The sequence below is a fragment of the Mirounga angustirostris genome, unplaced genomic scaffold (genome assembly GCF_029215605.1).
Source record: "Mirounga angustirostris isolate CCGP_5_RB_7025 unplaced genomic scaffold, mMirAng1.0.hap1 SCAF_10, whole genome shotgun sequence".
In the NCBI taxonomy this organism is placed as follows: domain Eukaryota; kingdom Metazoa; phylum Chordata; class Mammalia; order Carnivora; family Phocidae; genus Mirounga; species Mirounga angustirostris.
Window position 1 is genome coordinate 16,789,757 of NW_026991718.1, and position 16,596 is coordinate 16,806,352.

Below are 16,596 nucleotides of genomic sequence, written 5' to 3' on the forward strand. Positions count from 1 at the left end.
TGGCAGCAAGAATGTTGCAAATTGTACCTACTAAATAATACCAAGAACATAATTAAAACGAAAGGACAAATTAAAAATAGCTTCATTGTCATGTTCAAAGTATTGTATATTTAGCTTTAGGCAACAGATTTATTTTAAAGACAAAAAAAGCAGGCATGATGTGCATCTGGGAATGGAAATTGGATAACCTCACAACACAAAGGGCAAAAAACAATACTCTATTACTTTTATATGACCAGATTTAGGCAGCAAACAATAATATGTTCTGTAAATGATTCAGATGGCACCTGGGGTGGCTCAAAGGCACATGACAAAAGTTTGACGTCAAACTGGTTTTGCCTTACGTCATTTCAGCTCCATTATCCACAGCAGTGAGTTCAGAATGCTGAACACACACGAGCCACACATTTGGCCTACCCAATACATTTTAGAAAAATCAAGTGCAATATGAAGAAAAATAAAAATACCTTGTGATATTTTTTCACCTTGTTCTTAGTGGCATCGGTATTGTCCATAATTTCAGGCCAGAAGGAAATATCCCTCATTTTATGCCGTATGTTAAGAATGGCATTCTCTGAGTGATGAGGCATCAGGGTTGTGAGATCAAGCCCCACATCGGGCTCCTTCTGAGTTGCTGGGCTTAGAGACTGCTTGGGATTTTCTCTCTCCCTCTCCCTCTGTCCTCCACCCCTGCTCACATGTGCATGCACTCTCTCTCTCTCTCTCTCTCTGGGAAAAAAAAATCCAGAAATAAGAAATATACTGAACATTAACAGCCAGGAAACACATCTCAGTCACCGCAAGGAACAGTGATCTATTAAGCATCCCTATTATATGTGTCTCCGTATGAACTATATGGAACGGTTTGAAATGTATGTAATAGAGGAGTACCCCTCTCTCCATTAGGAAGGAATTAACTCTGACTTCAAGGAAAGATCTTCGGTTGCTATAGAATAAATGTTTGTATTTTACCAGCCCTCCTCACCGCAAAATTCATATGTTTAAGCCTAATCTCTGCTGTGATGCTGTGATAGTGTTTAGAGGTGGGGCCTCTGAGAGGTATTAGGTCATGAGGAATTAGTAACTTTATAAAAGATATTCCAGGGAGGTCCCTAGCCCTGTCCTTCATAAGAGCTAGAAGGAGGCCATCTATGAACAAGGAAGCGAGCCCTCACTACACAGTCAATCCGTAGGTAGCTTGATCTTAGACTTCCAAGCCTCCAGAACTGTAAGGAATAAATTTCTGTTGTTTATTGGCCACCAGTCTGTGGTATTCTGTTATCACCTCGAACACACTAAAATTTAACCTGCAGTTTGCAGAATTTCAACCACTGATTCTTTGGTCAAATTCCAAACAAATTTCAAGACAATGCAATCTAGAAGTCCCTATGTTGTCTCAGATAGACTGAAGGTGGCTGCTTAGTCATAATAGATCTCATTTATGATGATTTTTCTTACTTCGAATTTGCTATCTTGGGGATAGTTGTGATTCCAACAGAGGGAGTAAACAGGAACACTTGTGAATTCAGAGAATGATCAAAGAGATGAGTGGAACAAGTATTGGCAAATATTGTGTGTTTCCTGTCCCCTCCCCCATTTTCCAAAATGTCAGAAGAGTTAAAGTGCAAATGGTATCATTCCTTTCTCTTTATCCTATCTTGGTAGATCATTCTGTTTTTTAGCAACTGCCCTTTCTGCTGTGATGATATGTATTGAAAAGCAGAATTAGGGGATTGCCAAATGATAGGGGAGAGATGAAATCCAGGTTGGAGGGGAGATTCAATCAGGTGGAGTGATTTATTTATTTATTTTTATATGACTAGAATGGACACACCAGAGGACAGAGAATGGCATTCTAAGTAGAGGAGGTGACTATAATTCTGCTACCTGAGAGTGGGTCACAGTGATGTACTGACAAATACACTGGAAGTATAACTGCACAGTAGGAAGAGACTAACTCCCTAATTCCCTTTTTAGCAGGTGGTTTTGTCTTGCCTTGCTTTTGCATATTTAAGAATAACCCTGGATTCCATCACAGGGGAGTTTGAGAATGTGGCCGAGGCTGTACACAAAACTGCTGGAGATAGGGTTTCATTTCTGACAATGTCACAGCTAAGGTGGGGTCGGAAGAAGAGGCGGGGCCAAATTCAAGCTGGACTTCGATAGGGAAAGTTGTTCCTCAGATGCTAAGTAGACTAAAAGCCCAGAAGGCCAAGGGGTGTATCAAAATTGAGGGGTGGAGCCGGGAGCTCTGAATCAACAGAGACTGGATAAGAAAGAGGGCAGGCAGGAAATAAGCGAACAGGCCTCTGAACAATGACAGCAAGCAGCTTTGGGCAAATGCACTACTGCGGCATCAGCTGCTGGGTGGGATGTGAGAAAGACGCTGGCTGGCTCAGAAGGCCAGATCCCAGTCTCTAAGCTGTAGACACATTGGAGTCCCACGTGGAGCAGGGATTCCATCCACCTGTGGGAACTGTGGGGTTGCATTTCCGCTGTGGCACACCCTTCAGTTTTTGACCCAGAGTGATTTGATAAAAACTGTCATCTGTCAGAGATCAAACTGACAATAAATATGACTACTCATTTCACTCTGAACTGTGACTGGAAGGTGGAAGGTAATTAGACACACGCCTGTTGGAGACTTTACTAATACATTATGAAGTGTATGGGAATTTGCTTTGAAGGGGAGAAACAATTAGAGATGGTGATTTACAGAAGACTATAAGAGGCAGGGGGTCTCTTATGTTTTATTTCCTAAAGCCAAAAAATTCCTATAAAATCCCTACTTAACTCACATTCTTAAGCTAGAGAGCAAGCCTTTTGAAGAATAGGCATGCCTTAAAATCAATCCACATGGCATTGCTAGGATCAAAGAAAAGATAATGCTCTAAGGGCCCTGCTTGAATTGTTGACCCAAGTAGACCCCAGCTGACTTGCAGGGGTGAAGGTACTCTAGAAAAACTGATCTGGAATCCTTTCTCTGCCTTAGCTTGATACTTTTGGGGATCAGAGAATGGATTCTTTTCTATTGCAGACCCTGGGACTTTCCAGATACCCAGGTCTTATTCTAAGGAAAATGTATAGAGGTGTCCATATTATAATTGATTTATTGAGTTCACAGACATAGCATTCAAAGAAGTCATCATTTGGGAAAATAATTATGTTTTCTTTCTCAGATAAGGCAAAATCTATTATGAATCTAAGGAAGGGTTTGTGCAGGTAGAGATGAAGCATCTCCTTCCCTGCTCTTAGGCATGGGAGTGACGTAAACAACTTAGTGTCCCCACACATGCTTTCAATTGAGACTTCATTAACTGCTGTCCTTTTCCTAACATCACATCTGCATGATCCCATGTATGGTCAGCCACAGAATACACATGTTCTTTGAACTTAGGTCATGCCTTGTTTTGGTATCATTCCTAACAAAGACACATCAAAGCTTTCAGGGTTTCCAACCTTCTGGCATTACCCTTTTCTCTGAAAGTCTATTTAAATATTGAATCCCCCATTCTGCATGACCAGGCAATTATTATATTTTTATAATTATTATATATCCTTCCCTTAGTTAGGATTTATGTGCAACCTTGATGGGGAGCTAACATGTACACAGGGCTTCCTCTCACCTTTTCCTCTTGCCTAGTGCTCTACCTTCTCTTCTCATCGCCTCTGGTGGTTTCTGAACTTTTTCTAGTCCACTTTGCCCCAGCACTTGGAGAGAGGTATGACAATTTCTTTTCAAGGCATTACTGATAAAGGTTGTTATGTTTAATTTCTAAGGTATTAAGAAAAACTAAGAAAAAATAATGAAATTAGAATGCAGAAAAGGAAATTTTAAAAATAGCTATTGGGTAGGACAGCCCCTAGATTTCATCACCCACTCCTCTTCACAGGGACTTCTGTAATTTCTTTTTTTTTTTAAACATTTTATTTATTTATCAGAGAGAGAGAGAGCGCAAGCAGGGGGAGCTGCAGGCTCCCTGCTGAGCAGGGACCCCAATGCGGGACTCAATCCCGGGACTCGATCCCGGGACTCCAGGATCACGACCTGAGCCGAAGGCAGACGCCTAACTGACTGAGCCACCCAGGCGTCCCGGGACTTCTGTAATTTCTGATGTGGAAAGTAGAGATGTTCTTGAACATGCCCCATCCTTGGACCTCCCTTCTTAGTCTATCTGCCAAATTCCAGGGTCTTCTGTTCTGGACCAACCCAGGTCCATAACTTCCCACTTGGGAGCTGGTTATTGTTGAGAGCATTTTCTCTGTTCTTTGTCTACGTCTTAGGTAGTTTTCAAGGCAATGTTAAAATGAAAGGAAACCAAAGAAAACTTCTGCTTTCATTTCTACTTCTCAATAATATTTTAAAAAGTTTTATTTATTTATTTGAGAGAGAGAAGGAGAGAACAAGCATGCACAGGGCAGGGTGGGGGGGCAGAGGGAGGGGAAGACAAACAGACTCCCCACTGAGCGGGAAGCTGGAAGTGGGGCTCAATCCCAGGACCCTGAGATCATGACCTGAGCCGAAATCAGGAGTCTGATACTCAACTGACTGAGCCACTCAGGCGCCCCTACTTCACAATAGTATTAGTCACATGAATTACAGGTAGTCTTAAAAATAGCTCTTAAAAACATCTCTTCTGATTAATAACAGTAATAATCATGTTAATAAATTCCTTCACTTTCACCTGTAACCTCAGTAATACTGACTATCCTTTTACTTTGCATTGGTCTGCATCCTTTCCCGCTTGCCCTGACAACTTTAAATGTCCATTGTTCTTCTTGAGACCCCCATACCCAAACCACAAGCCCAGAATTTGCAAAGCAAAATCTCCTTTTAATTTTGAAGGAGAACTGGGGAGGTTTTGCATGATCACCCTCAACTCTCAGCTTTTCTGCTTTACGTTTTAACTTACCCGTACTCCCATCACAGCTGCTTCTTTCCGTATACTCTCAGAGGATGAGCTCTTCCTTTCTCAAGGGCATATTTTCACTTGGACTCTAGATTTCACATTTTCCTATGAACTCTTAGGTTTTCTCCTTTGTTTTCTGTTCTTTCTCTTATTGGTCAGCCTGTTCTCTGCACTGACTACTTCCCCAGGTAATCAGCCGCACTCCAGGGTTTTTTTAACCTAATATTGACCAATACTTATATTTCTGGGTTGAGTCCATTTGATCTCAATGTATTATTCGTGTTTTATTATTTCAAACTTTTATTTTACCCTAAATTCTATCTACTCTTACTTTATTTAACATTTTTCATCTATATTTTTTAAGTAATATTATAGTTTTAACATTTGGTGCTACCTTTATCTTGTTAATCATAGTTTTGCTGATCTTTTAAATTAAGTTGGGAGGCTTTCCATCAATATATTACACAGTAATACAACTGGATGATTAGGATGAGGATCTGGAATAAAAATTCCCTGAAAATTTTGTAGAACACAGCAGTAAAATGATGCTTAGTGACTTTTTATTGACATATTATTGACATTTTCCAATATTTTAAAGTTACTTGTCTATTCAATTTTATCCTTCTTGAATGAATTAAAATTATATTGCTCCTTACTTTTCACTTGAATTTTATAATACATTTTTCTTACTATTTTTCTTTTCCTGACACAGCTCTCCCACTTTTTTTTTTTCATTTGCATTTGCTTATTTCCACACGCTCGCTGCTATATCATTTTAGTTAGGTATCATTCTTGTAATTAAAATATACTACTTTGTTACTTGATTTGAGGGTCTCTGTTTAAGTAAATTTAATCCATTTAAATGTAGTGAATACGGTTTATGTTTACCATCTAGTTTTTTTTTATTATTTCAGTTTACTCCGGTTTGTTTTATTTTTGCTAATTTTTTTTTCCTCTTTTCTATCTTTTTTAGATGGATTCTTTTATTGCTTTATTCTCTCCCATTGGCAGCATAATAGTTGCATATGTTAATTATCCCTCTAGTGGTTATTATAAAAATTTTAACATACACTTTCAATCTTCCATTTTTTATTAACACCTATGGTTAATTTTTAGTTATATCTTCCCCTAGGTTAGAGAAGAGGCTTAAAGTGCTTATACACTCTTCTCCTTCCTTGATCACTTCCTATATTAAGATCATTTGATATTTATTTCAAGATTTATTTTTTAATAATACATATCACCAAGCTTTATTGTTTACTAGTGTCTTTGCTCTTACACCCCATATTTTCTCACTCTTGGATTTATTTTAATTTTGATGGAATATATACCCAAGTAAGATTTTTAGAGCCTGTGTATAGGTAAAAGCTATTTATGACCAGGCCCATGTGAAAATTTCTGGATTTGGTTCTTTCCCAAGTGCTGTTTGCCTAGGTACAGAACTTCAGGTTTGAGATCATTTTATCTCACAACTTTACAGAAATGACTCAATTATCTTCCAGTATTCATAATGCTAATGATTTGTTTTATTCTTTTTACTCAAATGTACTTTTTTCTCTGAACATATTTTGGACTTTATCATTTTATTGAAGTTCTCAAATTTCACTTGGTAAAATTGAAGTGTGGTCTTTTATTTATGTTTTCTACTTATCTTCCTTGGAAAACATTTTGTTTTGTTTTGTTTGTTTTCAATTTGAAGACTTAAATATCTTCCCTATAATATTGAGAAGTTTATTTTTTTTTCTTTTTGCTTTACTATATCTTACCTCAATTATATTAGTTTTCTTCTGGAAATCCTAATAAATATATTATAGAACTTCTGGATCTGTCCTCTATGTCACTTAATTATTTTGTCATCTATTTGTTTAATATGCTGCCTTCTGGGGCACTTCTAGGCTCATTCTTCTCATTCTACAGTGTGTTCCTTAGATATTTGGGGGAATATAATTAAAAACAAAACTTATCCCAGAATACTTCTGTGACAAAATAGAAGAAAAGAGAACAATTTTATTATTAAGTGAAGCATTAAACCAGAGTCGGGTATGTATCACATGCAATCTGCTAAGAGTTTTCAAAGACAGAAAGAAATCCCACCCTTTTCTATAGCCTAGCAGATACAACTCCTTAGACACAGCTTCTCAGGGTAAACAGTTACTGGTCCTGAAGTAGGAAGACTGGCAGCACTGCTTGTCACACGTAAATCATCCTGAATTCACTGGGGTGACCATCTGTGTTAGCTAATTGGCTTTATGCACAGGAAAAAGAAACTTCTCATATTTTTATGATGGGAAGTGGTTTTACAATTTGGTGGGCTTTGGCCCTCTTAGGTTAAGCTCCTCCCCTCCCCCAGAAACTGGGAGATGAGGCTACTTTCTCTCTGGATGATCACATTTCAAAGAGATGACCCTCAGGTCCTTGATAAAGACATTCTTGGGTTGTAAAGCTGTCAAAAGCCTTATTTAGCCTTTAAAAAGATTTTCATACATTCCAAAGACATAGAGGAAGAACTTGGAATTACAAGTTTTCCAAAGAAAATGCTCTAAGAAAAGGGAGGAGGGAAGTCCATGCCCTTATTTTCAACAGAGAATTAAGCGTCTTGATTTAAATTTGTCTTGCCCTTACTTGTAACTGTACTTTCATTGTTCAGGCTCTCTAATTGGTTCATATTTAGTTTGGTTTGTTTTAGCAACCTGTTCTCTTTTTGTGAATGTGGTAATTGTTTCAAGTTCTGTAAAGACATCGAATTTCCTTACTTTGTGTTTATCCTATGCTTGCACTTTTCAATCTGGTGTTTTTTTTTTTTTTTTTTTTAGTTCATTGGTTTAGTTTGGTGCCTTTCTTCCAGGTTTTTTTAACCACACTTTTTGAGGATCTCTGATGGCCCCCTTGTGAACAGAAGCTCTGCCTGTGGGAGTTTACCTTTGGTTGTGTTTGATAGGGGAAGGATGTGCTGATGAGTGGAATTTGCTGACAATTTGCAATCCAGTGTGAGGGCTCCTGTGCTTCTTCTTGGATCAGGAGGCCATCTAGGGCCCTGCTCCAGTAGCCCAACTGCTCATACTCACTGCTTTATCTAGTTTCCAGGCAAGCAGTGAACACTGTGAAGTGCAAGCTGGAGAGACGGAAAGGATACACAGACCTCGTTGTTTCAATATAGTTCTAGTAACAATCATCCTCACAACTATTGCCAGGTCATTTCCAGATCCTTATGTCACTTGAACCCTGGCATATGCAGTTATCCACCCATCAGATTGTACCCTTTATTTCTTGTTAACAGAACCCTCACTTTGGGGGAGCTATTATGCATCATCCCCGGAGTTTGAATAATGATCAGTTTACCTGATGATAGCAGACTCTGTTGTCTTTATCTGTGGTTGGTCAAGAGGTGAACATGTAGCCCAAATCTGGCTGCAAGGAAAATAAGAACTAAGAGGTTGTCATGTTTTCTGAGGTCTCTGGGAAAGATTTTACTCCTTGTTCCATTATAAAAGAAAGAGATGCACAAAAAGAAGGTCTTTGCTTTAATGCTCCCTTTTTTCCTGCTTGGGAGATTTCAGGTCAGGAAATAGTGTTTGCAGTCCCAAGAAACTTTCTGCAACCCTGATAACAGAAGACAAGGAATACAAGAAGGGCCTGGAGGTCATTGATGCTATAGTGGGGCCCAGGGAATCAGCCTGGAATGGCCCATATCCAGACTTTGTTGTAGGTGAACAGATTATATGACTTTTTTCTCTCTTCCCTTATTTGCAGCCCAAACCACACTCCACTCCAGAACCTGCCTCTACTGCAGTTGCCCTTCTTTTTCTGCATGTATTTTGGGCTATTATTTTCTATTGTATTTCCCTATTCATCCGATATCTGCTTTTTTAATCTTTTAGGAATTCCTCATCCTTAATCTAATTAAGGCACTTTTCAGATTTTTATCCTTTTAATAGATGCAATCTAAATAACAATTATAAAACATTTATACATACAACTTTTCTGACATGGAAGGGGTTTGGAACAGAATGAAACTGTAGAGAAACATGCCCAGTCTGTTGTTTTCCTATGATTGTCTGCTTCTGGTTTATGCTCATCCAGAACTTACTTGTTTTTCCAAAGATAGCTGTGTTTTCATTTCCCTTAATAATCTTTCCATGATCTCCCCAAATTTCTATTTTATCCTATGTGCACCTCTGTTGTACTTTCACACAGTATTGAAAATTTTTTTTATTATGTTATGTTAATCGTCATACATTACATCATTAGTTTTTGATGTAGTGTTCCATGATTCATTGTTTGCGTATAACACCCAGTGCTCCATGCAATACATGCCCTCTTTAATACCCACCCCAGGCTAACCCATCCCCCAACCCCCCTCCCTTCTAGAACCCTCAGTTTGTTTCTCAGAGTCCATAGTTTCTCGTGGTTCATCTCCCCCTCCAATTTCCCCCCTGCATTTTTCCCTTCCTAATATCTTCTTCTTCTTCTTCTTCTTCTTTTTTTTTTTTTTGACATAGAATGTATTATTTGTTTCAGAGGTACAGGTCTGTGATTCAACAGTCTTACACAATTCACAGCACTCACCATAGTACAAACCCTCCCCAATGTTCATCACCCAGCCACTCCAGCCCTCCCATCCCACCACTCCAGCAACCCTCAGTTTATTTCCTGAGATTAAGAATTCCTCATATCAGTGAGATCATATGATATATGTCTTTCTCTGATTGACTTATTTTGCTCAGCATAATACCCTCCAGTTCCATTCACGTCATTGCAAATGGCAAGATTTCATTCCTTTTGATGGCTGCATAATATTCCATCATATATATTTATAACATATCTTCTTTATCCATTCATTTGTCGATGGACATCTTGGCTCTTTCCATAGTTTGGATATTGTGGACATTGCTGCTATAAACATCAGGGTGCACGTACCCCTTCGGGTCCCTACATTTGTATCCTTGGGGTAAATACCCAGTAGTGCAATTGCTGGGTTATATGGTATCTCTACATTCAACTTTTTGAGGAACCTCCATACTGTTTTCCAGAGTGGTTGCACCAGCTTGCATTCCCACCAACAGTGTAGGAGGGTTCCCCTTTCTCCACATCCCCGCCAACGTCTGTTATTCTGACTTGTTAATTTTAGCCATTCTGCCTGGTGTGAGGTGGTATCTCATTGAGGTTTTGATTTGGATTTTCCTGATGCGGAGCAATGTTGAGCACTTTTTCATGTGTCAGTTGGCCATTTGGATGTCTTCTTTGGAAAAATATCTGTTCATGTCTTCTGCCCATTTCTTGATTGGATTCTTTGTTCTTTGGGTGTTGAGTTTGATAGGTTCTTTATAGATTGTGGATACTAGCCCTTTATCTGATATGTCATTTGCAAATATCTTCTCCCATTCTGTCAGTTGTCTTTTGGTTTTGTTGACTGTTTCCTTTGCTGTGCAAAAGCTTTTTATCTTGATGAAGTCCCAATAGTTCATTTTTGCCCTTGCTTCCCTTGCCTTTGGCGATGTTTCTAGGAAGAAGTTGCTTCGGCTGAGGTCAAAGAGGTTGCTGCCTGTGTTCTCCTTTAGGATTTTGATGGACTCCAGTCTCACATTGAGGTCTTTCAACCATTTGGAGTCTATTTTTGTGTGTGGTGTAAGGAAATGGTCCAGTTTCATTCTTCTGCATGTGGCTGTCTAATTTTCCTAACACCATTTGTTAAAGAGACTGTCTTTTTTCCATTGGACATTCTTTCCTGCTTCGTTGAAGATGAGTTTACCATAGAGTTGAGGGTCCATTTCTGGGCTCTCTATTCTGTTCCATTGATCTATGTGTCTGTTTTTGTGCCAGTACCATACTGTCTTGATGATGACAGCTTTGTAATAGAGCTGGAAGTCTGGAATTGTGATGCCGCCGGCTTTGCTTTTCTTTTTCAACATTCCTCTGGCTATTCGGGGTCTTTTCTGGTTCCATACAAATTTTAGGATGATTTGTTCCATTTCCTTGAAAAAAGTGGATGATATTTTCATAGGGATTGCATTGAATGTGTAGATTGCTCTAGGTAGCATTGACATCTTCACAATATTTGTTCTTCCAATCCATGAGCATGGAACGTTTTTCCATTTCTTTGTGTCTTCCTCAATTTCTTTCTTTTTCTTTTTTTTTTTTTAAAGATTTTATTTATTTATTTGAGAGAGAGAGAATGAGAGACAGAGAGCATGAGAGGGAGGAGGGTCAGAGGGCGAAGCAGACTCCCTGCCGAGCAGGGAGCCCGATGCGGGACTCGATCCAGGGACTCCGGGATCATGACCTGAGCCGAAGGCAGTCGCTTAACCAACTGAGCCACCCAGGCGCCCCCCTCAATTTCTTTCATGAGTATTTTATAGTTTTCTGAGTACAGATTCTTTGCCTCCCTGGTTAGATTTATTCCTAGGTATCTTATGGTTTTGGGAGCCATTGTAAATGGGATCGACTCCTTAATTTCTCTTTCTTCTGTCTTGTTGTTGGTGTATAGGAATGCCACTGATTTCTGTGCATTGATTTTATATCCTGCCACTTTACTGAATTCCTGTATGAGTTCTAGCAGTTTTGGGGTGGAGTCTTTTGGGTTTCCCACATAAAGTATTGAAATTTTCTTACCTAAGCCTGTCCTTCCATTGGATTGTGAAGATCTCCTGTCACACTCTAGGTATTATTTATATTTTAATTTTGCAGAATGATTTATTCATGGCCATCCTTCAAAACATTTTATTAAATTGAACATATTCTTGTTCTTGAGAGGCTTATTTTCTACAAGGCTTAGAATCCACTATGACACTTCTTTCAAGTTCTGAATTTTCTTCTTGATTTATCCTACTTGAACCTCAGACTTTTGTACTTAGATTTTCAAGATAAAGCTTTCATGGAGAATTTACAAATATAACTCTAATGTGACCTTCTTTTTCTTCCCCTATTTATCTTACTTAGTCTGTTTTTTTGTGTTCCTCTGTTTATAAATTAGGTTGTGTCTCAAAGTTCTTATTGACATGATATTAAATGATTCACAAATAAATTTTCCAGGCAACTGTATTCAATTAGATTACATTTTCAGTTTGTTTCAAGTTCACAGAATCTTCACTGAAACTTATTATGTGATGAATGTTGTGTCAAATTTGTGTACAGATATCACTTTATCTTTGTTAGGGAACACGTCTATATTTATATCTACACCTGGATCTACATCTACATCCATATCATATCCAGGTCTAAATTGACATCAGTAACTATACAGTTAAATAGATATGCAGTTCGATATATTCATTTCTAGATTTAAGTATGTTAAAATGTGACATGTGAATTTTAAAGTCTTTTTCTAAAAAGAAGAAAAAGTCCATATATGCCAAATATATGTAAATATTTTAAGGGGTATATGTTAGTTAAATTAGCACTGTCTATGGTCTTAGTCAGCCTGGCCACTATAATAAGAATACCATAGACTGGGTGGATTATCAACAGCAAAAATTTATTTCTCCCATTTCTGGAGGCTATAAATATGAGATCAAAGTGCCAGCATGGTCAGGTTCTGGCAAGAGTCCATGTCAGGGTTGTAGACTTCAGACTTCTTGTAGTTTTACATGGCTGAGAGCAGAGAAAGGAAGCAAGTTCTGTTGTGACTCAGATAAGGGTACTAATGTCATTCACGAGGGTTCCATCCTCTTGACCTCATCTAATCCTAATTACCTCCCAATGGCCCTTTCTTTTAATTCCAGCACATCTTATGTGTGTGTGTTGGTGGAGGGTAGGGGAGATAGGGTTTCAACATGGGAATTTTGGGGGAACACAAACATTTAGTCCATAACATATGGTAACAGATAATCATTAAAATTTGAGGAGCTTAACACATACAAAGTTACTTCTTGCTCATTTAAAGTCCTATCAGTGACTGTTTGGCAATGTGAAGCAGTGATGTTCATGTAGTCATTCAGGAACCCAGTCTAAAAAAGGTCTGCTGTATTTGGTATGTGGTTTGTAAGTCATCAGGAGCCAAAAAATTTCGGAGACAGACAAGCGGTGGGGTGGGTGGGAGAGAAGCTGTGCGTGTGCATGGGGAGGTGTGTTCTTGCTGGGATATGAAAGTAGCATACCTCATTCCCCTCAGTTGGATGGCAAATGAAAGACGGCAGCTGGTGGCAGGGGAGGCTGAGAAATGTGGTCTAGCTGTGTGCAAGAAGAAAAAGCCTTGGGCTCTGATGAATGCACTGTAGTCTCTGCCACGGAAGTCCACCAAGTGGTCAGTACACCTGGCCAAGGGTGAAAACTGGCTGAGTGGTCAGGCACAGCTTCTGTTTTTCTCCACTAACTTCAGGTCTCATCTCCATTTGTTTAAATAAAACTTTCCTAATCAGGCCAGTTAGGGGAAATTGACCAGACTAATACATACAAAGTCAGAAGCGAAAATGGATACTTACTCAGCAGGTGGCTTTCCTCAAATTCTCTGAGCTCCAGTGATCAGTATATGAAAATGTATTTTCTCTTATTAGCCTCTGTAATGAGCCACCAGTCAACAAGGATGCAGTGCATCAGCTGATTTTTTTTTTCTTTAGTTTAATGAGGAAAGTGAAAGAAGTTATTTTGTTGATGTTGTAACCATTAGCCAACTGCAAAGTTTTTGCAGAGTAAATTGGAGGACACAGGAGGAGGTGGTGTTGCCTGGATATGTGGATTTTCTAGGCTTTCCTTTTCTTTCCTAATTTTTAATAAAGCAAATAAATGTTATTATGGGGTATTAATAAATAAGCACCTAAGAAATGAATGTAACACTTGAAGAATTAGGAGGGGATATTAAATGTATACACTTTTTATTCCTAGCACAGAAGACAGGATTTTCTTTCTCCTCTTCTCCAATTGTATGGCATGGTGATGTGGATGGATCATGGGCCGGGTATTTAAGATGTAATTAGACTTGAAGCCTTAGTTCTGTTACTTAAAATTACTATACATTTGGGAAGTGACCTACATTTCATGAGGTTCAATTTCTACATCTTTTAAATTGGTATAACTATATTTATGTACAATATCTTAATGGAACAGAGCTGTTTAAAGGATTATACTGTGAATTGGAGCACCTAGCATGGCACTCATCTCCTACTATGCACTCTGGAAATGCTATTTCTTTTTGGCTGGAGAAATAAGGAATGGTGTGACTTTCTGGAAAATGATCTGTGTGACACAACAGATCCAGAGTGTAAAACCCTGCAAACTATTGCTTCAACATTTATTGAAATGCTCCTGGGTCCTGCAGGCACTCCATCCTTGGTGATCCTGAAGCACTTTGCAAGACATCTGTGAAGGCATCACCACATTCACATGGGCATCTTGGAGAATCGTGTCTCTTTTAAACACACTGTGAATGGATTCCATTTCCTTTCTTCACTTTTCCTTCATTCCAACAAGGACTAACTGCCAGTCTTAATTTTTTGATGACAGGCACTGTGTCAGGCACCATAGGAATCAAGAATGGAAAGATGGGTGTCCACTTCTATAGAGTTTATCCTCTGTAGCACCTTTGGCTCAACTCTGCTTCCTTAGGTATATTTAAGCCTGGTCCAGGAAAGCAAGGATTGTTCAAACATATCTGGTGAAAAGAACCATATTTATGTTCAACCCAAGGGATGAAGAAGATGGAAACAAAGAGAAGATCAAGGCTCACTTCCTCCCTCTACTCCATCAAACCTGGGGCATGGTGAAAGAGAATGGGGGGGTGGCGTGTGGATGGTCCAGCCATTCCGAATTGCCCCCAGTGCAGATGGTCTATTCCAGTGGTCCCATTGCCTCCTGTTGTAGCTCCCACAGTGCCAGGCACAGATGCATGATGTGGCCTGCTGTGGACCCTACAGCAATTACTTTTATATATTACTAGTTTGAAAAAGAAAATCCTTAAATACCAAAGAATTTCCTCCATTAAAAATGGTGGCCCTTCAGGAAAACTTATGAACTGACACCCAATATATATTTCTACTAAAAATGCACATCATATTTAGCTTGAATGTGGACATTTTTAATGTGTCTGGAGAAGCTGCTCATGCCTTGTGCATTGTGCTTGAAATGTCAAGATACCTTGACAAGTTTCAGAGTGCATCCCCACACAAACCTGTGTGAGAACAGGAAAAGGAAACAGGCTGGCAAGTGAAAAAGAAACGAGAACTTGGAGGTGAATTGAGATTATGCTCAGGCCCAAGGAGTTGCAGTGGAATATTTGTATTTTTGAAGTTAATTTTTTTTAAAAAACTGCTGTTCTGCACATTAATTTGTAGTTTCTGTCCTTTTTCTGCACCACATGCACCAGATTTGGTAATTAACTTTTTAAGCCGAGTTCAGCAATTTATTGGGCTTAGTTTGCAGTCCAGGAACTGATCACATACCTACCCTGACAAGACAGTCTTAATGAGTCTGAAACCAGGAGCTGAAGCCCTGGATCAGCTAATTCTGCAACCCTCAGCCCTGAGCCAGTTGTTGGAAATTATCCGAAATGGACCCAGAGTTTTGCCACCTGCAGTACAATCCCCCCACAAATGTCCCTCCCAGGGGTTGGATGGCATGGCACCACCGAAATGTCTTCAGAACAATTTTTTCCCCTCTATTTAAATTGCATTTAGGAGGAAAAAAAGAAGTACAGCTCTGCGATATTTATTCCTCTGTCCAAATGGAGGAAGAATCCTACATAATATTGTAGCAATTACAAAGGTCAGAAGATTTTCTCTCCTCAGGCCATTTGATGGTACAGAGAAGCAGCACTTCTGAACACATAATGAACACCACAATCTCCATTTGGATTTGGAAGAAACCCCCAGATCCCAGGAAAGGGGTTCTAATGAGATCCTGTATTAGTATAATACTGCTTTGAAAGCAATCACCAGCATGCTGATTGTTCCCTGGGTAGGGCCAAATTCATGAGCCCTATTTTGTAACATGATGAAGGCATGTTTGACAGAAAAGACTGGTTTTCAGAAGGGAAGAAGCCACTGAGATGTGTGCAACTGAGCCCAAAGAAACATTGCCCGTGCCTGAGGCTTTGAGCGGCTTTGTAATAGATGAAAAAAAAAAATCAGAAAAATAAAAGCATGACACCTTCACAAGTTTCAGGATAAAGGACACAAGGATATCAGTTTTCCTTGTGGCTTGAAACTTTATGGACAAAATCACTACAACTAGGACAGAAATTGGTCTGGATCTAGGGCCACCTTTTGGGACAGGGAGCTCTACCTAACCTGACAACCTCACCAGGCTGGACCCATCAGAGATGTGCAATGCATTCTCACTCCACCCCCACAGGGCTAATGTTGGAAGGAAGAATTCTGCTTTCTTAGGTGGAGAAACAATGCACAAAGGAAGGAACTTGGGAAGTCAGCTCACTAGTCAGAGGTCTAGAATTGATCTTTATTAAAGAAAGTAGGCTAATTGACTAACTCCAAGGTATTTATTGAGCCTTTGTGTGCCAGCCTGGTACAAAGCACAGTCACAGGACTGGAAAAGGTGTTTCTCTTCTGCTCTCAGGGTCAGGTGAATTGGTTATGATAGCAGCGTATGAAAATGTGACAAATGGCAGAACAAGTGTAAAGGGAATACTTGCTCTCGGGATCAGCTTGACATAATCCTGTGGGCAGAATGATGGGAGAGACTGGTTTGTAACCAAGTCTTGAAGGTTAGATAGAATTTAGGAGAGGTGGATCTTACAGAA